General features: G+C 36.3%; 1 protein-coding gene across 2 annotated transcripts in view; it reads right to left on the bottom strand.

Annotated features, from left to right (window-relative positions):
* Nucleotides 1–21,329, bottom strand: part of SBF2 (SET binding factor 2) — a 412,105-nt gene that overhangs the window by 245,265 nt on the left and 145,511 nt on the right. The gene's annotated exons all lie outside the window — the stretch shown is intronic.

Raw genomic sequence — 21,329 nt, 5'->3', positions numbered from 1 at the left:
ATAGGAGGAAGAAATTAAAGATACAAAAATTGGAAGGTAAAATTCTTATTTGCCAATGAAATGATTGTATAACCTGGAAAACTGAAGACGACTGATTAAAAAACAACTATAAACAATAGGAGAATACAACAACGTAATAAAATATAAAATTAATATATAGAGATGTTTTCACTTTGGACTCTCACTTTTACTCTGCACACCGAAACACCTTAACAAGCTGGACAAGATGTATGAAATAGTGGTTTGTAAGACACTGGATATCAGGCAATGAAGGACAAATATCCCTGAAAGGCAGGGAAACAATGTGGGCTATACTAGTGGCCCTGTTTCCTGCCTTGAGAGAGTTTACATGCCACGGTGCAGGGAGGAGAAACAGAAGCAGAGTTGAGAAGACTCCCTTAATAAGAACATTGAGCTAAGACTCTTTGGAGAGTAAGGCAGCTAGACTTCTTAGGACAGAACATCAGAAACAAGGGAGCTGCACAGAGAAAAGAATGTGGGAGGTCTGCAAAGGGCTCCTCTCAAGAATTCAGGAAAGTACTGATAAGTGCATGTGTGTGAGGAAACCACCTATGACTGGCCAAAGAGCTATCTGAAAAGATTAAACAATGCCCACTGTTTAAGTATGACTGAGAAAAGTACCTATTTTCACCATCCAGGCTGAAAAAATTAATAATTCACAGGATACTGAATAGAGTACATAGAAAGTTCTTACGTCAATAGTGAGAATAATTAGTCCTACACTGGATTTGCTCTGAACTCACATGAAAAATCATAGCAGCAAGACCAAAAAGACTGAATTGTTTACAAGTAACTTAATTGCATCTCAGAAGTTTAAGATTTATAGAAATACAAAATATCCACCATACAAAATAATAAAATACACGATGTTGGTCATTCTATAAAACATTAACAGGCATGTAAACAGATAGGGAAAGACAACTCATGAGAATAATCAATCAAAACTGACTTAGAATAACAGATATTAGAATGAGCAGAAACACAAGAAAAGAGTTGCTATAACTGATTCTCATATGTTGAAAAAGTTAAATAGAGGCATGGAAAATATAAAAGACTCAAATCAAACTTCTAAAGATGAAAAGACTAATAAACTGGAAATCACACTAATACAAATTATCTAAAATGAAATACAGAGAGAAAAAAAGAATCCTCCAAAATGAAAAAAGCATCAGTGAGCTCTGGGACTTTAAATAATCTACTATAGCAGGAATCAAGAAAGTGAGGAGGAAGAACAGAAAAAAGCATTTGAAGAAATAAAGGCCAAGAACAATAACAAATGAAAAATAAAGATCTTTACAAAACAATGAACAGCACCAGATGTAGTGACTGTATGGGTAAATACATAAAACTTTTTTCTTATTATTTTACTCTCTCTTAAAGATGTTGACTATATGAGCAAAAATAACATTGCAGCATGGAGTTTACAGTATATATAAAAGTAAAGTGTATATCAACAATAGCACAAAAGTTAGGAGGGGTAACTGGAAGAGAACAGTAGTACTACATGGTTCATCTACCATAAGAAAGGTGGTATAGTGTCACTTGAAGGCAGAGTGTGATTAGTTAAATATACCATAAGGTAAAGATGTATAAGCCCAAGATTGACAAAATGAACAGTTAAAGCTAATAACCAACAAAGGATATAAAATGGAATAATCAAGAAAAATATTTGATTAAATCTAAAAAAAAAGCAGGAAATAAAGGGGAAGAAAAAAACAATGAGATGAACAGATGACAAATAACAAAGTAACAGAGTCAAGCCTACCCATATTAATAATCACATTAATGGCAGAGATGTGGAGATTGGATAAAGAAGCAAGACTCAACTATATGCTGCCTATAAGGAACACTTTAAATACAAAGACCCGAAGAAAGTTAAAAGAAAGAGAATGAAAAACAGATAACTTATGCTAGCATTAACCAAAAGAAAGTTGGGTGGCTATATTAATATCTATGTAGCTACAGAGCAAATATGGGCCAATTCATCAATGGAACATAAAATTCTAAATATTTATGCCCCTGATGAATATCTGTAAAATACGTGAAACAAATCTGACAGAAATGCAGGAAAAAGACACAAATTTCCTCTACTTTAGTCAAAGATTTCAACATCTCTCTGTTCATAAATAATTGGACAAGTAGACAAAAAAGTAGTAAGGATGGGGAAGATGTAAACAATACCATCAGCTAACTTAACCTAATTGATATTTATAGAACGATCCACACAACAGCAGCAGAGTGCACATTCTTTTTAAGCACACTTGGAACAGTGACTAAGATGAGAGCATATTCTAAGCCATAAAATAAGTTGCAATAAATTTTAAAAGATGCAAATCATAAAAAGGTATGTTCTCATACCAAAAGGGAATTAAATTAGAACTCAGTACAGAAAGATATCTGGAAAATGCACAATATTTAGAAACTAAATAACCCTATATTTTCAACAAAACTGAAATTGTAGTGAAGAAAACTACAGTCCCAGATGGCTTCATTGGTGAGTTCAACTAAAATTTAATGAATCAATAATAATAGCAATTCTACAGAAAATCTTTCAAGAAATTAAAAAGGATAGAACACTTCTGAATGCATTCTGTGAGACCAGTATTAACATGATACCAAAACCTCTCAAAAGCATTATAAGAAAACTATAGTCCAGTATCCCTCATGAACATAGTTGCAAAAATTCTTTTAAAATTGTTTCTAGCAACCTGAATCCAACAATATAGTAAAAGGCTAATACATAATGACAAAGTAGGTTCTATCCCAGGAATACAGGCTTGGTTTATAATTGAAAAGCAATTGATGTAATTCTTCTTCATTTTAACACGTCTGCCTAAGAAATTGTAACAAACTAAAAAATAAAAATATTTCCATTGAAGCAGAAAAAACATTTGACAAAATTCAGCATCATTTCTGTTAAACACCGAGCATGCTAGGAACAAAAGTGAACTCCTTAACATGATAAAAGGCACCTATGCAAAACATACAGTTAACATCATTCTTAATGTTGGAAAAAAACCTAATGCTTTTCTGTTAATATCAGGAACAATACAGGCATGTCTGATATCAATACTTCTATTCAATTTTGTGCTGCAGGACTAGCCAAACATTTAGGTAGAGGGAAAGAAGGAGGGGAAAAGGGGGGAAGGCAGGCAGGAAGGAAAGAAAAAAATCTGTTTTGCATATAAATATTCAGGTTTAATTTGAATATTTACCGTCTACCCTGATCTAAATTCACTGTCAGCATTGCACCATATACATATATTTAATTTTGCTTTTTTAACACATGAATTTCATGTATCTAATTTAGCCTCTAAAGTAGAATTTATTAAGATTGCTGTTACTAAAGTTGAAATTTTATAAACAGCTTCTAAGAAAAAATGGGTCATATTACCAACGCTTTGTATATTTTATGAGAAAATTAAGATTCTAGTCAGTACAAAGAGTTAAGATTTCTAAAACCTTTTAAGTCCAAAAAATCAGCTCACTTTATTGCCCTTTTAAGAGTTAGAAATACTTGTGCATCATCAGGGAAACAGTTATATATGTACTTTTGATTGAAAATGGAAATTAAAAAGTCGTAAGAATTCTTTGTGGTTTTTTTTAAAGAATAAATTCAGAAGTTAGTGCTTAAATAGAGGAAATAAGGTGAGTTCCGATTCCTCTTCCTTTCTGGCTTATAAATATTGGACTTTTACTAATTTTCTGGATAATAAGTGGAGGCAGTATTGTCATTTGGGGGTTTTCCACTTATAGTTCCATTACCATAATCTCAAAAGAGCAAGGAACCCAAGGAATCTTGATTTCAACTGACTCCTTAAAAAGCCTATACATAATATGACTGATATTACTTAAAATGTAAACTTGAGAAATTACACCACGTGTGAAACATTCATTTACATTCTTGTCCTTGTAAAGCACTTCTTAATTACCCAAGGAAAATAAACTTGAGAGTTGCTGGTTTTCTACTTAAAAAAAAAAAAAAGAACTCAAGGGCTTGCTAGTCCTTAACATAGCCTCATTTCAAGAGCAAACAGAAATGCAAGGTGCTAGAAATACTACTATTTTTAAGGGGAAAACTTCAAAACAAAGGGGAAAGGCAAGTATCACCTACCCAAGGAAAAATGACTAGTTAGAGGGTCTAAACAGGGAAAAACTGCATAAGACGAAACCTTTTATAACATAAAATTAACTACATTAGGCTCATTATACTAAAAACTGGCTTCAAAACAAAGTACATACCAAAAAAAAAAAAGTCTCAACAAAATATCAGCAAATTTAATTCTGCAATATATAAAAAGAATAATGATCCCAAACAAGTTGGGTTTATATAGGCAACTTAAGGCTGATTCAATATTCAAAAGCAAATCAAGATCATCTCTCATATTAACAGTCTAAAGAAGAAAAATTACATCACAACATCAATGGATCAGAAAAAGCAATTACCAAAACTTCAGGATAAAAATTCTCAGGAGCCTAGGAACTCAAGGGAACTTCTTCAACCTGATAAATGGTATGAACAATAAGGCAGTAAATGAAGAAAGACTGAATGCTTTCCTCTTATGGAAAGGACAATGCAAGCATATCTACACTCACCATTCTGGCAAGAAAAACAAAAGATAAGACAAGACACACTATAAAGGAAGAAATAAAAAACTGTTCCAATTTGCAGGTGACAAGAATGTCTACATAGAAAATCTCAAGGAGTCTACAAGAAACATTCCTAGAACTGATCTGAAGAAAACTGTGGTCTATAGGGTCAACAACAGACAAACATCACTTAAATATTATGTAGCATGAGCAATAAACAAAATAAAAATCAAATTCTTTACAAAAACAGTTAACACTCATAATATCACCAATACAATGATTTGGGTATAGATCTAAGAAATCATGGCACTAATAAAATAAATCAAAGAAGACCTAAAATAATGGAGACATACAGTGTAAGAAGACTCAACATATTAACAATGTCAATTTTCACCAAAATGACCTATAAATTTAATATAATATCAATAAAAGAGCTTTTCTTGGGTAGCTGTAGATGAGCTTGTTCTTAAACATTACATGGAAGGACAAAAGTACTAGAATAGCTAAAAATACTTTGCAAAAGAAAATTGATTCAGAGGAACCACTATACTAAATTTCACTTAATATAAAGCTGTGGTGATCAAATGAGCGTGCTATTGGTGAAGAAATACAGAGCTCATTGGAACAGAACAGTCCAGACATAAAGCCACATAAACATGGTCATCTAATCCTTGACAGTAGTGCAAAAGTAGTTCAACTGAGAAAGAATAATTGTTTATCAACAAATGTTGAGACAACAGGCCATTTATATGTACGTGAAAGAAAAATGAATCTCAATTTAAATTTCATATCTTAGCGCTGGCCAGCTAGCGAGTTAGTTAAGAGCATCATCTCCATATGCCAATGTTGCACGTTCAATCTCCAGTCAGGGCACATATAAGAATCAACCAATGAATGCATAAATAAGTAAAACAAAACAAACAAAAAAATCAATGTTTCTTTCTTTCTTTTCTTTTCTTTCTTCCTTATCTTCATTCTTTCCTTTTTTCCCCCCTTCCTTCTTTCTCTCTCTTCCTCCTCTCTCTCTCTCTAAAAATCATTTAAAAAATTTAAACTTCCTATCTTATACAAAGATTAACTCCAAATGGATCATAGCTCTAAACATAAAGGACAAAAACATAAAACATTTTAGAATAAAATAAAAGAGAAAATTCTTATGATCTGGGGTTAAGCAAAGAGTTCTTAAAACTCAAATGACATCAAAAGCAGGACCCATATAAATTAATAAATTATTTTATTGAATTTAAAAACTTTGCATCTAGAAAGATACTATTAAAATGAACAGGTAAGTCTCTAAAATACATAAAGAGCTCTCAAAGCTCAACAGTAAAACAAAACAAAATAAAACAAAACAAAAATCCCATTAGATAATGTGCAAAAATTCAAATACACATTTCTCTAAAAAAGATATACAAATGTCCAGAAACACATGAAAAGGTGCTCAACATCTTTTGTCATTAGAGAAATGCAAATCAAATACACAGTGAGACAGCACTTCATACCCCTAGATGGGTATAATCAAAAGACTGATAAAAGTGTTGGCAAGGATGTAGAGAAACCGGAACCCTTGTACACTGCTCATGAGAATGTAAAATGATGTAGCTGCTTCTTTTTGTCCTCACCCAAGGATAGGTTTATTGATTTTTAGAGAGAGGGGACGAGAGGGAGAGAAATATCAATTGGTTGCCTCTCATATGTGCCCAAATTGGGGACCAAACCCTAACCCTACATACGTGCCCTAACTAGGAATCAAGCCCATGACAATTTGGTTTACAAGGAGGACACTCCAACCAACTGAGGGCTGGTGCAGCTGCTTCTGAAAATAAATAAATAAATAAAAAATTGGCAGTTCAGCACAAGGTTAAACATACAGCTACCACATGACCTAGTAATCCCATTCATAGGCATATACCAAAAACCAATGGATATAGGTGTCCACACAAAAACTTGTGGATGAATATTCAGAGTACATTATTCATAACAGCCAAAAAATGGAAACAATTCAAACATGCTTCAATAGGTGAATGGATAAACAATCATATAACCACATAATGGAACACTAAGTAATAAAAAGGAATAAGCTACCAGATACATGCAACAACTTAGATGAATCTCAAACACACTATGCTAATTGAAAGAAAACAGGACCTAACAGTTATACACTGTATGACTGCATTTATACTGTGTTCTCAGAAAGATAAAACGACAGTAATGGAGACCTGGATCAGTGGTTGCCAGGGGTTCCGAGTTTTATTTATTTAAATAAAAACTTTTCATAAAATAACAGACAAAATTCTATTAATCTCAGCAGCTTCCTATGAGAAGTAAAACAATAAATGTTACCAAATTGGAGTGCTTAAGGCCCAATAAACAGGATTTTTTTTTAGAGGTTTCTGATTATTTAGGGGAAAAAAGGTGGGTCTTGAGTGTGGCACAGTTTATGTTATGGTTTTACTAGAAGCAGACCTTGATATAAGGATTTCAGTGTAAATAACTTGTTTATTCGGGAGACAGTCCCAAGAGTAGGGAAGAAAAGGCAGTCATGCTCTATAATAAAATGAGTACGCTACAGGTGTGGGCAGCTGAAGCCCAGCCACACTGAGGAATTCTGAGACACAATGCAGGACATGCACTAGAGTCAACCCAGTTAAGGGGCAAAGGAGCTGAAGGTTTTTCCCTCAATTTCTATAAGTAATCAGTTGAAGGCTGTTCCTGGGAAACATGAATTACCCAGAACTTCTGGATGGCCAATGTACAGGGGCAGAACAAACTCCAGGGAACGAACAATGCCCTCAAGCTAAAAATCAGAAGGGCTGACAGTCAGATGTCAGGACAATGTACACAGAAATGAAAGGTACTGATGAAGAGGGGGCAGGGTACTAACAGTGTTTGTTCTAGAAAGGTAAACCTGCGGTTGGGTGTAAACAGAATTACCTCTAAAATAACACCCAAGAAGCTATCTCTGGAGGGTCAGAACAGAGAGGATATTTTACATTTTATTCTTTTAAAATTTTTCACCATAAACATAAATATTATGTTTTTGAAGGCTAACTGTGATGATCCAAGAGAGAGACAATGGCAGCTGTGATTGTGCTCATAGTGCTGAAGATAGGGAAGAATTAATGGATTATTTTGAAAGTGTAATTAATGTGATAAATGTGGTATGTGAGGGAAAGAGAAGACCCTTAATGAGATTTAGGTTTTTGGGGTCTGAGCAATTGTAAGTATTGTTAAATGGGGTCAATAATAGTACCTTTTCTCATAGGATTTTTGTGAATATGAATGTGCTTAGAACAGCGCCTATCATGTAATAAGTACTCAATAAAGGTTACATTAAGAAAAATAAAGTAGGCATGTATACACAATGAATTACATGTTTCCTAATTACCTCATTAAATTGAAATAAAATTATTTAAATTTTTAACTTATTAAATTCCTTATTAAATAAAAATAAAGGGACAGCAATTTATCAAACAACTTGCAAGAAAAATTCAGGAATGAAGAAAATTATAATTAAGAAAGATTTAGGAGACCTCTCAAATAGAAAGATTCAGGAGACCTCTCAAATAAAAGCAATATATGGAACTTGTTTGGTTGCTGATTCAAGGGCACCAACTGTGAAAAACAGTGAAAGAGTAATAAACACATACATACACAAATGTGGATATATGGAGACTGTTGGATATCTGGTGATATTAAGAAATTATTGTTCATTTTTTAGGTATGACAATAACTTTATGGTTATATTAAAAAACAAAAGTCTTATTTTTTAGACATAATTGGATTTATGAATGAAATGTTTTGAATCATGTGGAATTATCACTTCGTAGGTAAAAAATGAATATATACGAGTTTATATGATCCAATTAATATAATGTCTGTGGTTTGTTTCAAAATTATTTAACTGGGTGTGAGGTTGATGAGTAGATTAAAAAAGAATGACCCACAATTAATGACTGTTGTAGTTGGATGATGAGTACAGTACATGGGATTTCACTGTGCTCTATTTTGATGTTTTAATTTTTCTATGTTTTCTTTATCCTCACCAGAGGACATGCTTATTGATTTTAGAGAGAGGTGAAGGGAGGGAGATAGAGAAAGAGAAACACTAATGTGAAAGAGAAACATCAATCAGTTGCCTCTCGCACACGCCCTAACTGGAGACTGAAAACCAGGCATGTGCCCTGATCAGGAATTGAATCTGTGACCTTCCAGTTTACAGGACGATGCTCCAACCAACTAAGCCACACCAGCCTGGGCTAATTTTTCTACATTTTTAATGAAAATCCCCATTTTATATAACTATGCCTTACCTAATGCTTATTAGCACTTAATATGGCACATAGTAAATCTCAAAAACATAGATGTTGAAATGATGTCTAAACCAATATTCCTCTTAGGAAGGACCATCTATAAGAAATTATGGACTAACAAAACACAGCTAAGTATGTAATCGACAACCAATAAAGGGACTAAAAACTAACAAACTAATTAGACTAGGAAATAAAGATAAAATTTTAAAAATTAGAAACAAAATGTTCTTCAAATAAAACTTACTTGTGACTACGAATATTCATTCTGCAGATTTTAGTATCTCTTAAAGTATATGATAGCTACATATTCCTCACACAATCTCTTTCACCTACTTTTAGTCAGTATTTTATATGATTGTGTTAAAACCATATAAAAAGGCTGATCAAAAACACTTGCTCCAAATTCCATTACGTATCTTGTTTACTAGCTATATATAGGCACAGACTAAGCAAAGGATATAGAGAATTTTAAATATGTCTATTAAGCTCTTTTTCATCATCATGGTCTTTTTTATTACATCATATACGTAATTTTAAAGCAATCTAAAAGAGATTTCTTTTAAAATATTTTTTTGGTTATAGACAAATATTCTTTATATGTATAACTTATATTAAACATAATTTTCTAAATATAGCCAATGTTAATAAGGATATACTCATTCTATCTTGTGCATCTCTGAAGAGTTTAAGACATAATAGTTCAGAAGTTATAGAAAGAATATATTTCCTGAATATTAAAAAGAAGATTTTAATAATTATACCTGTCAAATAGTGGAATTAACTCTCATAAATAATAAGTTAAGTAGTACCCTTACTAGACATATTAAACCAAAAACTAGATGGTAATTTATTAGATACACTAAGAAATAAATTAATAAAGAAGGCTGAGTTGATAACCTCATGGCCTTGGACACCAGACAGAAAAGAACCGATTCCTGATTCTGGCCCTAATTTAGGTTATAATTTTGCCTAATTTCACTGAATCTCAATTCTTCTTGAACATAAAATATATCTTATTTTGCTGATAATAATTAAATGATATAATTCATGTAAATTGTTTATCATAGTACCTGAGTCATAATAAGTGAGTAATAAACACTATTATGGAAACTTTACACTGTCACATAGCTGGTACTCTGATATACCAGCAATCAATATCACCTTTATTGCTTTTTTAAAAAGATTTTATTTATTTGTTTTTAGAGAGAGGGGAAGGGAAGGAGAAAGAGAGGGAGAGAAACTTCAATGTGTGGTTGCCTCTCCTGCACCCTCAACTGGGGACCTGGCCTACAACCCAGCCGTGTGCCCTGACTGGGAATTGGACCGGCAACCCTTTGGTTTGCAACCCGGAGCTCAATCCACTGAGTCACACCAGCCAGGGCACCTTTATTGCTACTTTTATTGCAGTTATTACATATGAAACAAAGGAAACCTCTCACCTGAGACATAAGGGGCGGTATAGTAGAAAAAATAGAAGGCTATTGTTAGAACAAAGGATCCAGGTCCTATATGTCAGTATTGCTATAAGTAATAGGTGCACTGATAGTGACCCTGAGGCTGGTGGCAGTAATTAGTTTATTGAACAACTATAGTATGTGTCAAGCACTGAAAACAGAGTTAACAATAAAAAATTTTTATAAATCCCTGTCCTATGGGAGTTTACTCCTGAGGGTTTCTGACTATTCCAATAATGCATTGTTACTTAACTGTAAAGTAATTCAAGAAAACAACTGAAACTGAATATGTATACAGCACTGGGCAAGAGTAGGTTTACAGTCCTCTGTATGAAAAATAATACAGTAATTAATAAATAATAATACAAGAGCCCCGACAGAGCTGTTCAGCTGGTTGAAGTGTCATCCTGTATATCAAAAGGCTGCAGGTTAGATCCCCAGTCTGGGTGTGTGGGAGGCAACCAATCTATGCTTCGCTTACACTGATGTTTCCCTGTCCCTTCCTCTTTCTCTAAAAAAGAAAAAAAAAAATCCTCAAGTAAGAATTAAAATTAATAATAATAATAACACAAGAATAAACTGTTTTGCATATTCACAACTGTAAACCTACTGTTGCCCAGCCCTGTATAGTTGTCTCTTTCATGAAACCAGGCTGAAACTGGCTATATCCCTTAGATTGCTGGTACTATAAAGTTTGCAAAGGAGTGACATATCAAATTATAGAGGTACCTGATATAGAAACCATCAAATATTAAGCACAGCAACCTCACAAAACACCTGTAATTAAATCCTTTGGCAGCCAAGGATCAAATGAAACTGATTCAATTCATAGCTGAGATTTCAATGGCAAAAACAACCTAAGTGCTTTGGGATAAATGGTAATGAAAATAATACAATAAAAATAAACTATTTTTTAAAAAACCAAGTTTTACTGTAAATAATGACTGACTGGAATACTGCACAAAAGTTATCATTCTTCAACACACAAAATACACATACAGTATAATTTGTGATTTGGAAATAAATGAAAATGTTCATCTAAGGAAGCTAGTGAAATATGATCCAAGCAGTTAAAAATTTATCAGTTTTAGCTGCATGAGCTTTATAAAAATGTTTGGTATGAAATGCTAACACTGTTTTTTGTAAGACCTATCTAAACAAGATGAGCATTATTTGCCAAAACAGAATAACAATGTTTCAGCATGATATGGGCAGTTGGCTAGCTTGAAATTCTATCATCTATCAGTCACCCGGAATATTTATTGCCTGTTTACTTAACGCAGCCGTTCTGAGAAAGGCACTTACAGAATACTCACTGGCTGCTAAATATTATTGTTAGAAGCAGAAAGCAGAGACGGTTATCTGTTTAAGCTGTTTATCTTCGTCCCTTGAAAAAAAATTACAGCAAACAGAACAAAATGTTCTGCTGCAAGAGCTCAGTCTAAATGTATCTGGGTAATAGCAAAATGGGCGTTTCCTAGGAACTTCAGAGGTAACATCTCAGAAAAGCAACCTAAAGGGAAAAAAATCTTCTTTTCAACAATTATGTTATCAAAAAATAAAACACATAAAGAGAAAACTTTTCCCTTGGACAAAAACCATCAAAATCAGTCATTCACACTAGCAAGATTGACTATGACACCACAAGAGTATGCCTAGACACAAGCATCAGGACCAATAGGAATGAAGATTCAATTCAGTTGCTTGAAGCGCTGTCCCAGACATCAAAAGGTTGTGGATTGGATTCCCAACCAGGGCACGTACCTAGGTAGTGGGTTTGAGCCCTGGTTGGTGCAAGTACAGAAGGTGACCAATTGATTTCTTGCATCAATGTTTCTTCTCTCTCTCAAATCAGTAAACATGTCCTCAGGTGAGAATTTTTTTAAATGATAAAATAACAATAATAAAACCTATATTTTTAAATAGCAGAATGAACATTTAATAGTAAGATCTGACCTACATAGCAAACAACCAAAAAAAAAAAAAAAAAAAAAAGAAGAAGAAGAAGAAGGAGAAAAGCAGAAATAGTGAAGTGGTCTCAAATCAGATTAGATCATGGGGAAAATAAAATACTAGAAATCTTATGTTTACATAGCACCTTGGTATTTTTAAAGTACCAGTGTTTTTAGATAAAAGATTAGCTTACTCAGAGAATTTTTTACTCATTTCTGGAAGCTAAATTACTCCTGGGGGAAAGGGGTCCTCTTAATTTGTTGTTAAATAACTGTATTTAAGCATTTATCATAGACTACCTTATATTATAACTGATGATAAAACAAGCTGTATGTCCTGTTATATTATAAATAACCATAGTGCTGTGCTTTATTCATTTATTTCCCTAGAATCTAGCAATATGTCTCTTGCCAAACAGATGTTAAGTAAAACTTAACTTGTTGAGTTTGACTCTATTATCTTATACAACATACTGAAGTATCCCACGAGATAATAAAAGCAGATATTCTACCTGTTTTATAAAAGAAGAAACTGAAAGATTAAATAACGTGCCTAAATTCACCCAGGTATGTTCAAGGACCTAAGACTTCCAGGCTAATGTCCCCTTATATGGTAGGGTTTAGAAGACTTGGATAGCAGATATTCATGGAGTATTAACTCACAGAATTTAGACGGAAATTAAGCAATCACAGGTTAGCAATACTCTATAAAGAAACAATTTATGTATTTTTATTACAGAAGACCAATGAAAGAATAACACAATTTATAATCCCGAGTTTTCCTTGTCTTGCTGGACCATTGAGAATCAGGAGGAGTTTACTAATCTACTAACCTAGGAATGTGACTCAAATCAGAATGGCAAAATAATAAACCTTTGACTACTAACCAAAAACATATACAAGACGTAAAATATACGGAAAGATATAGAAAAAAACATAGGTTCAAAAAGATACAGAGAAAAACACAGGTTCAAAAACAAGATAAACATCCGCAATGGCCAGTAATAAAAACAGAAATTTTTTTTTAAGTTCGCTAAAAGCTTAGGCCTGTTGATTACAGATCTTAAATAGAAGTGACAGAGTTCATATCACACTAGTCTCTGCCTCCAGGCAATAAGCTGGTTCAAGAACGGAGGGTAGAAAACATGCACACTGAGCCAGCCCTCAGTCTTCACCTCTGGGCAGGGAGGGAGAGGGTGCTGACAGAACCTATTAACCTATTGCAAGAAACTGAACCCAAGTACCAAATGTTTCTGTCATCTCTCTAACAAAACCTGTGACAGAATCACTGAAATTCTGGAATAAGACTTGGTTCTGGATTGAGGACAGAGGGCTAAAGAAAAAGTTAACAGAATACCTGGAAACAGGTATGAGCAGAGGGAGGAAGGGGAGAGAAAAGTAACAACAGAAAAAATAATTCCCACTCAAAATAAGCCTGCAAACCAGTGGGGAGTTGGGGTACTGAGTGTAAGATGGGAGAGGTGGTGGGAGGAAGGGTGAAAAAGGTGAAAGGATTAAGAAGGAGAAATTGTCAGTTTAGAGAATATAGTCAATAATATTCTAATAACTATGTATGGGGTCAAATGGGTAATAGATTTATCACTTAGTAAGTTATAATGTCCAATCACTGGGTTATACACTTAATGCTAAAATAATATTGTATGTCAACTATAATTAAAAACTAAAAAATTAAAGTAAAAAAATGATATGGAGAAATATAATGCTAAAAATTAGAGCCATAAATATAAATAATCAAAACATGAATGTACTCAGTGTGAAATTTTACATGTATAAGTGGCAAAAATGTTTAAAATAAGCTTATATAGAATATTTAGAGAGGTAAATGGAAGAAAAACTTCAATTGAAAATGAGTAAGAAATAAACAAAACAAAAGCAGGGGACACATGAGTTATGAAGATAACCCAACTAAAAATTTTGAAAATAAAGTAGAAACAAACAAAAAAATCAATAGATAAAATATACTCGTCTCTAAATAAAGACAGAATTCTTGATAGAAGATAGGCCTGATACATTCACCGAAAACTCAACACGGAGAGTTAAAAATAATAATAATTTAATTGAAACTGTTACAGAGTATGGTCGCCAAATTTCCCAGAGCCTGCAGTTGGGGGATAGGGGAAGGGGACAGCTTTCAAGAAGTCTTTGCATATCTATGGCTGGCACCTAGTGTCTTAGTTATGCAAATGGCTTTGGTTCTTCCAAGGCCCCAAGGAGATGGGAGGGCTTTTGACCATAGAATGGTGAGGAAAGAGCATACAGGGCCTGTGCAAGGTTCTGTGAATGGTCAGAACTGGTTACTGTGCCCACTGCGTCACAGGCCGTGGTCAGAGATTGAAAAATAAGGCGGCAGCCATTTGTAGAGAGAGCACCATGTGGTTTTAGAAGGAGGGAGAGCACTATGCGGTTTTAGAAGGAAAGAGCATCACACGGTTTTAGAAGGAAATAGAGAACCATGCAGCTTTGAAGAGAAAGGCAAGAGAGAACCATGTGTGATCCATTGCAACATGGCACATGTTTTCCTGGACTGTTATATGGAGGTTGATGACATCGTACCTCAGATACTGAAGGACAGAGCTGACAGATAAGGGATGGGGAACTTCTGAGCATGTTTTTGGCTTCCAGTCTTTTGGGGAGCAAGGGAAGTGCTGGGTCCTGTGGGAGAACAGGGCTATGAGCTGAAGTGCTCACTGCCATTCCCCAGGTTGGAATATTGTAAATAAAGAGCTGTTTTCCTCAACACTAGTTGTTGGGTTTCACACCAAGGCGCCACGTGAAAGAACCAACCCCCTTTCACTTGGTAAAATACCACAGAAAAGACACATACGGTAGATTAAGAAACTTCAATATTCATGTAATATGAGTTTAAGAGAAAGGGACAGAAAGTAATGATGAAGAAACAAAAATTACTGAAAATTGGAGAACAAAAGGAAAATCAATTTTCATGTTAGTAATGAAACTAGACATTTGGAGTCAGCATCAAGAGAAGATTTTTTTGAGATTGTTTCTTGATCTGTGAATTTCTGAGAAATCACACATTTCTCTCTTTACTCAATATCTTACCAGTCTATCAAATTACACATTCTTATTAAAAAAAAAGGCTGAGTGGACCAGTTGGGTCAGATGATGTCTAGTGGGGGGAAGCAAGGGTAGTTCCAGTAATCCAGCTATAAGGGCCAGAGTAGCAGATAGGAGGCAGAATATAGAAATTCTATTACCAGGGCTCCAGACAAGCAGAAGTGGCTCTACTTTTCTGTTTATCTCTCTCTTCTATCCAATTCAAATAAACTCAGGTAAGAAATCAAATTCCCAATATGCACTGAGTAGTACAAGGCCCTTTGAGCGTCGGCCTGCGAGCTAAGTGTCGCTGGTTCGATCTTCCAGTCAGGGCACATCAGAGAAGGAAAACTCTGACTCCAAAAAACCTCCGCTGCCTTGCGGCATACCTCTTCAGGGGAAAGGCTAAGGGAGTAAACCCCGACAGAAAATCCGGAGCCGGAGTCCCTAAGGCGGTTTGACGTTGTAGTCAACACCGGCAACTCCTGCGGCGCACCTGAACCCAAGCTGTATCGACTCCGTCTTTCCCTTGGATCCTTCAGCTGCGAAGAGAGGGGGGGTCTGCTGCATGGGCAACAGCAGACCCTCCATATTACCCTGCCCAGGCTCTGTAGCTTCAGCGTCATCACAAGATGTCGATTCAACACGGGAGGAGACAGATACCATGTCACTCCCGAGTCGGACTGCACAGTCATTCTCGGCGGTGCAGATAGACTCTTAAGAAGCTACACCATCGTCTCTCGAGACGGACGGCTGCCGACGAGTACAAGGCCCTGCACTACATACTACACTAGAACAGGTACAAAGCTATCTTACCTTTAAGAATTTACAATTTAGATAAGATAAAAAGTTGAAAAGTAAATGATAGGCCAAGATGAAGTAATGAAGACTAGATTTAATCTCCTGCCAGAAACAGAATTTTTCAAAATGAAAAACAACACAAAATATATGAAATAGCTTTCAAGATACTGAACATCAGGTAATAAATGGCAGTCCATGATCCATGATAAGAGAGGTGACCCCATGGCTGCCCCTACTTCCCACACTAAGTTCCCAGGTTGCAGCACAAAAGGGATAAATCCAACAGACTCCCTGAGATGAGCAGACAGAGCAGATAACCAAAAAGACCAAGGAAGCCAGAGTTTGGAGAGCTGAGTAGCACAGCAGAGAGAAATGCTGAGAGAAAGCTCCGGAGATCTACAGAGGGTTCCCCTCAAGTATCTAAGAGTATGGTTCAGAATAAGAAAATAAATAAAGATCAGTGTGTGTTTGTGTGTGTCAGAGAGACAGAGACAGAGATGAGAAAACAGAAAAAAATAGAGAAAAATCAGTAAAAGCAGAAGTTGGTTCTCTGTAAAATTCAATAAAATTTATAAATGTTTAGCCAGACTGACCAAAGGAAAAAAAAGACACAAATTTCCTATATCAGGGGTAGAAAAACAATTACTATAGATCCAACAACAAAAAATATAATAATAATGAGGGAGTATTTCAAATAACTTCATTCCCATAAAGTCAGCAACTCAGGTGAAATGATAAAATTTTTTAAAGACAAAACTTTAAAGAAACTGAAGAAGAAACATATACGTATACATATCTTCAAATTTCTAGTGTAAAAACTTCCACCCTGGCTGGTGTGGCTCAGTGGACTGAGCAGCCTGCAAACTGAAAGGTCACTGGTTCAATACCTGGTCAGGACACATGCTTGGGTTGCAGGCCAGGTCCCGGGTTGGGGATGTGCAAGAGACAACCAACTGATGTTTCTCTCACACATCATTGTTCCTTTCCCTCTCTTTCTCCCTCCCTTCCCCTCTCTAAAACAAACAAACAAATACTTTTTTTTAAAATGTGTTTTATTGATTATAATATTACATTTGTGACAATTTCCCTTCCCTCTGCTCCCCTCCACCCGATGGCCCCCCTCCCTCCAGTTGTCCCCCCCTTTTAGATCGTGTCCATTAGTTGTGCATACAGTTCTTCTCAACCTCTCTCTGTCTATTCCATTCCCTCCTACCATGATCCTTAATTCCTATATCATCTCCCTCCCTCTCCCCATTCACCCTCCCTGTTGACCTCCCCCCAATATGTTCCCCATACCTATAGTTCTTTTTCCACTCTCGTTGCCTGTTTAGTTTGCCTTTGTTTCAATTCCCTAGCTTCTGTTGTTTCTTGTGATGCAGTTTTCATTTTAGATTTCATTGTCTTGATCCTCCTTTTTCTAAACCAGTCCCTTTAACATCTCATATAACAGTGGTTTGGATCTAATGAACTCTTTCAGTTTTATTTTGTCCTGGAAACACTTTCTCTGTCCTTCTATTCTGAATGACAATTTCGCTGGATAGAGTATTCGTGGTTGTAGGTTTTGGATTTTCATTACTTTGAATATTTCTTGCCAGTCCCTTCTTGCCTGCAGGGTCTCCCTTGAGAAGTCAGCTGATAGTCTAATTGGGACCCCTTTGTACATAATTCTTTTCTTCTCTCTTGCTGCTTTTAAGATTCTCTCTTCATCTTTAATTTTTGACATTTTGATTTTAATGTGTCTTGGAGTGGTTCTCCCTGGGTCCAGTTTTTTTGGAACTCTCTGTGCTTCCTGGACCTGTAAGTCTATTTCCTTCCCCAAGTCTGGGAAGTTCTCCTTTATTATATTTTCACTCAATTTTTCAAGTTCTAGTTCATCTTCCTCGCTCTCTGGCAAACCAATGATTCTTATGTTGGGCCTTTTATAGCTGTCCCAGAGGTTTCTGATCCTCTCATCGTTGCTTCCCATTTCCTCTCGCTGCATTGGTTGACTGCTTGTTCCTTCTCCATATTCCAGTTTGTTGAAATGAACTCTGGATTTTTTTTCCTCACCATCTGTCTCGTATGTGGTTTTGTTCCTTTCGTTATGAGTGTTTTTCGCTTCTTTCTCATCTTTTTCCAGATCTTTTGTGAATTCTGTAAGCCACCTGATAACAATGGCCCAGAACTGAGCATCTGACAGGTTTCTTATCTGTTCATCTGTCAGGTTCTCCATCTGCTGCCTGGTGAGCTGTGCCACCGGGATTTCTATAGTTGTCTGCCTCATTTTGACAGATGCGTTTTGTTTTCTTGGGCCGGCTGTAGGGGGCAGTGCCTGTGTACTCGTAATGACCCAGCGACCGGCGCCATTCGGCAGCCTTTCTTGCTGTGCCGTGGTGCTTTGTCGTCACAATCCAGCGACCGGTGCCTGTCCGTGACCTATTTCGCAGCCCTGTGGTGCTTTCTTTGGGGGCGGGGGTCCAAGATGGATTAACACAGTTATTCCGCTAGGAGACCGGGATCCGTCCTCCCGCCCCCCTGGGCCTCACTGTTCAAGGCGATGTGGTGGCTGCTTTCCCCAGCGTTGGGGTCGCGAGCTGCCGGGGGTTCGACTGCAGCTGGGGTTGTTCTCCCCGCCGCTGTCCCAGGTGCGACCGCAAACAGCACCGCCCCCTTTCGCTCCCCTTACCTGCCCAAAGGGCGCCGCTGGTTTATAACTTCATATGTTGGGCTTCCGTGCAGTTTTATTTTCTGGAATTTCTAGTTATCCTTTGTTTTGAAGTAGTTGTATTCCTCTCTAGTTGTAGAGGGAGACCTAGCGCGTCCGTCTAAGCCTCCATCTTGGCCGCAAGTCCCAAATAAATACTTTTTAAAACTAAAAGAAACTGTTCATCACACAACCACATTAAAATTACAACTATAGTACAACTCATCAGCCAGAACTGTCAGAAATTTAGTTGAATGGAAGTCTGACAACGATAGAATTAAAGAAACCACACCCATCAAGACTGAGCCAGAAAGCTGCTGCCATATATGAGATTCTGTTGACCTGGATAACACTGTTTGACCTGCCTTGGAGATCCCCAAAGACCCTGCCCCACCCAACTTACAGGCCCACCCAAGCTGCTTTTCCATATGAATGGATGGTCTTGGCTCATGCTTTACAACTTCCTAAATCCTATCAAACAAGCAATAGCTAGTCTCAGTGAGCTCTAAGCCCCGCACTAGCAGCAGCCAGCTTAGAACCACAGTTTGGCTTTGCCTGGGAATCTCAAAGCCCAGCACAAGTAGCAGCCATCTCAGATTGCTTTATAGCTCAAGCAGGGTGGCCAGTATAAAACACAGGTTGGGGCTAATGTTGGCTTGTAACACCCGGATAACCCAGGACCAGTGCACCCAGTGGACAACTACAGACCACGGTGGAACACCAGCACCCTGCTGCTGCACAGCTGATTCTCCACGGAGGGCAGAGGTTGGTGGTTAGTTGTCACAGCTAGTCCTTGCAGCTGACTGACCTGGGTAAATCCCTTCTATTGATCTGTCAACAGCAACCAAGGTTCAGCTACAAGACGAAGGTGTACTCAGAACACATGAAGGGCGCACCTCAAGTACCCAGCTTGGGTGATAGGGGAGGCTTGGCACTGGATCCTACAGGACACCTATTAATTAGGTCATACTATCAAGACACAGAGTTAAAGTAGCTCTACCCAATACACAGAAACAAATAGAGGGAAGCAGCTAAACTGAGAAGGCAAAGAAATATGGCCCAAATCAAAGAACAAAACAAAACCCCAGAAGAACAACTAAATGAAACAGATAGCCAACCTATCAGATGCAGAGTTCAAAACACTGGTGATAAGAATGCTCAAAGAAATGATTGAGTATGGCCACAAAATAAAGGAACTAGTGAAGGTTATACAAAGAAAAGTAAAGAAAAATATACAGGGACCCTACAGTGATGGGAAGGAAACCGGGATTTAAATCAACAATTTGGAACAAAAGGAGAAATAAGCATTCACCTGGAACAGAAAGGAGAAACAAGAATTGAAAAAAATGAGGAGAGGATCAGGAACCTCTGGGACAACTTTAAATGTACCAACATCTGAATCATAGAGGTGCCAGAAGAAGAGGAAGAGCAAGAAATTGAAAACTTATTTGAAAAATAATGAAAGAAAACTTCCCTAATTTGGCAAAGGAAATAGACATTCAAGTCCAGGAAGCACAGAGAGTCCAAAAGAAGCTAGACCCAAAAAGGACCACAAGACATATCATAATTAAAATTCCAAAGGTTAACAATAAAGAGAGAATCTTAAAAGCAGCAAGAAGAAAGTAGCACATTACCTACAAAGGAGTTCCCATAAGACTATCAGCAGATTTCTCAAAAGAAACTTTTCAGGCAAGAAGGGGCTGGCAAGAAGTTTTCAAAATGATGAAAAGCAATGACCTACAACCAAGATTACTCTATCCAGCAAAGCTATCATTTAGAATGGAAGGGCAGATAAAGTGCTTTCCAGACAAGGTAAAGCTAAAGAAATTCATCATCACCAAGCCATTACATGAAATATTAAAAGGACTTATTTAAGAAAAAGAAGATCAAAAGTGTATGAACAATAAAATGTCAACAAACTCACAACGATCAACAACTGAATCTAAAAAATAAAAATGGGGGAGGAGGGCAGGAAAGGGGAGAGAAATTGGGGAAATAATGGAACAACTGTAATAGAAAAACAATAAAAATAAAATAAATAAATAATAAGAACAAAAACAAACTAAGCAGTCAGAACAGGAACAGAATCATAGGTGTGGGGATCATGTGGAGGGTTATCAGATGGGAGGAGGAAGGGGAAGAAATGGGGAAATGGTGCAGGGATCAAGAAGCATAACTGGTAGGAACAAAATAGACAGGGGGACGTTAAGAAAAATATTGGAAAAAGTAAGGCCAAAGAACTTACATGCACGACCCATGGACATGAGCTAAGGTGGGGGAACTGCTGGAGGGAAGGGTGGTACCAGGTGGTGGTGGGGAAAGAGGGATAAATGACAACTGTGACAACATAATCATAAAATATACCTTAAAACTGTTTTAATAAAAATGTTAAAAAATAAAGTTTTAAAAATAAATAAAAATAAAAATTTTAAAAAGAAAA

This window comes from Furipterus horrens, unplaced genomic scaffold (genome assembly GCF_987537825.1).
Source record: "Furipterus horrens unplaced genomic scaffold, mFurHor1.1.pri manual_scaffold_2, whole genome shotgun sequence".
NCBI classification, from domain to species: domain Eukaryota; kingdom Metazoa; phylum Chordata; class Mammalia; order Chiroptera; family Furipteridae; genus Furipterus; species Furipterus horrens.
The sequence above is the reverse complement of the archived record's forward strand: the minus strand, read 5'-3'. Positions and strand labels throughout refer to the sequence as shown.